The sequence below is a fragment of the Mugil cephalus genome, chromosome 17, assembly GCF_022458985.1.
Source record: "Mugil cephalus isolate CIBA_MC_2020 chromosome 17, CIBA_Mcephalus_1.1, whole genome shotgun sequence".
NCBI classification, from domain to species: Eukaryota; Metazoa; Chordata; class Actinopteri; order Mugiliformes; family Mugilidae; genus Mugil; species Mugil cephalus.
In genome coordinates this window covers 6,284,068-6,287,083 of record NC_061786.1, presented here as the reverse complement: position 1 = coordinate 6,287,083, position 3,016 = coordinate 6,284,068, and positions in this window count along the sequence as shown.

Sequence of the window (3,016 nt, the reverse complement as noted above, 5' to 3'; positions counted from 1 at the left end):
CTTTGCGGAGAAGGATTCATACTGCAGCAGGACAGAGAGCCCAAACATAGCTCAAAGCTTTGAGAAACAACTTGAAGACCTAGGACCAAGGAGTGACGTCTGTCACAAATTATCTTCTGACTAACATGGCCTCAACCCCACTGAAAATAATGGAGCATCAGAACACTGGAACATTGTCAAACATGCTGGAACAACGCAAGTTATTGGTTGAACAAATTTCTAAACAAATCAGCGTCATTGAAACTGAATAAGGACAAACAAAGATATTCTGAAATCCAAGGATGTTTTTCAGTTCATCTCTTTATTCTCATTTGTAAATAAACATAATTTAGTAAAGAGAAAAGAAAAATCTTTATTGGTGGTCTCACACTTTTGGCATGATGTGTCCTTTCTCTTGCCACATAACAGCATGTGATGGTCCACCACATAACGAAGCACGAATCCATTACTTTAAACTGTATATTTTTAATATTATTATTATCGGATTATTACCCACACACGATGGAAGATTTTGGATGATTTTTAACGAGCATAATCTTAAATAAAAGCACATACTTACAGTTGAAACTTGGGGCTTCATCGGCTGAAAAAGTTGGCAGAACAATGCAGACAAGGATTATGAGGAAAACTGGACTGAAGTGACAAGCCATTCCTACGTGAAGTTTACAGTCACTTTCACAATCCAAGGTGTATCCGTGTGCACTGGGGAACTTGTCCTTATATACACCAAGCTAACGCAGATAAACAGCGAGTGCAATGCCAAGGTTAAGGAAACTAGAGTTATTGACTCGGTGTCTCTCTTGGTGTCAGTTGACTGACTTTACTCCCCCCCCCCCTCCCATTCTTTCTACCACTTGGATTTTTGGCAGGTCCTTTCAGTCACCATAGCGAGACACACCGTTTCTCTTGCATATAGACACTGATGCGGCTTATCTGATTGGTGTTCATAATCTGTGAAATGAAGAGAAAAGAAGACCCTATCCAAAAATGTGTCCGTAACAGGGGAACTTAAGGATGTTGTGGATCTTTTGGCTTAGATTTGACATTGTATTTTAGGTGATATTTGTGCAAATCAATATAAATAAGAAAAATGTAAATGTTTTGTAAATGTTTTTTGTAAATTTAAATGAAATTTAAAAACCATAACCCACCTTTGGTTTGATTCCAACATTAACTTCATTCATTTAAAACCAAACCTAGTCTTGCCTCACACTATAAACTCACTTTTGAATATAACTACTTATTGGAGATGTGACTTTGCAAAATTTCTGTGACTTCGAGGACAAAATTGTTGTTACAAAAAAGTACACAGTCACAGCAGATAATAGGCTCGCGCCCCTGCTTTTTCTCAAGGTTTAGGTGCAGACTGCAGGGATTACTAACAGTTGTGAAGGTCACAGTAGTGGTCCCGACATTTCCCTGGAGACATCTCATCACAAATACTTCAGATGGCACTCAGCTTCCAGTGCCGCCAGTGGAGCCAACTGTGAGAGTCACGGCCCATTGACAGCTGAACAGAGCGCTCCGAATTCATGCTTGACGTGGTGCTGATGCAACCTCGTGATGCGGCGTGTGTGGCGATGACTTAAGCAGCGAGCTGAGGATCATCTGGGCCGTAGCTCTCCGTCCGCTCTTGTTGACACGGTGGCTGGTTCATCTTCCACAGCCGAAAAAAAAAAGGGTTTAAGCCCAAACTTCTCAACGAAGGCAACTCATCTCTGACTTTGTGGAGAAAGTAGCACATCACATCCAGAGGTACACAAGGACAGATAAAACATGAATCAGCCAAACACTCCAAGTACAACACATTTGAATTTTTTCACTGTTCAACTTTGTGTTGGAGGAAGTCTTAAATAAATATTTTATTAAAAAAAAAAAAAATCTACCACAAAGCTTAAATATGATTCACTGGGTTTTAGTGAGTCTCTTTCTGACCACTTCCACATTGACTGTTGCATCATTTAAGAACAATTGACCAGCAGTAGCAGAAATACTGGCCTCTTTTTACATTAAATAATTGTAGAAGGTGACAATCAAAGCTGAAATGCAGCCAGTCCACTAACCAAGGCTCACAGATACACAGGGGTTTCACAAAATACATTCTTCATGCACGTCTTAGAAAACCTTAGGTGACATCTTTGTTTAGTTTTACAGTTTGATGTATACCTTCAATAAGAACACAGAAACCACTGGAAATGAGCTCGAAAGCTGCAGTGATGTCCACATAACCTGACTGGCCATTTACTGATGCGCACTTCAGAAAGGATGTGCTGGTAACGTAAAAATACCGTAAGGATTTGGACCAGTCACTTGGGGGTTTTACAGCCACCTGAAGGTCAAAATAACCAGTTTCCTGCTGCCGTTTCTGGCCCCCGCCTATCTAACACAACCTGTGTTCACTCATCGGCGGGAAGCTATTGATGGGTCATGTCCTGAACTGTTGTGTCAGGTCATATATTCACACCCCGTAGAATGTTGTTATTCGCTTTCATGCCGTGACTTCCAAGAAAGATCGATACAACTCTGTACAACAGCTGTCCTTTAAATATTAACCTTCAGAAGGTGGCTCGGTACGCAGTTCAGTACTTGGAAATTAGGAAAGAAGTTTCAGAGTTTCAGTCGATCAACCGTTTGACAGTTTACTAGGTTGTTTCGTAGTTCAGTATCCTGAATATATACAGTTCAGATAGTCATTTGGTTGATAATGTGGTAAGTATGTAGTTTGATAGGTTGTTTAGTACTTAAGTAGACATTTAAATATTTTGGCATAAGTACGATAGTACTTACTAGCACGGTAGTTTGGTAAGACTGTATAGCAGGGGGTCAAACTCATTTTGGGGTTTAGTTGATCTCAAGTAGGGCTGGACCAGTGAGATAACAGAATAATAATCTATAGGTAACAACAACTCCATTTCTTTTCCACTTCGAGAATTTTACATTTAATAATCTATCCTTTAAAAAAATGAAGTTTCTTAAGTAACATAAGTGCACATTGGGCACATTGCTGTCTGCTTTT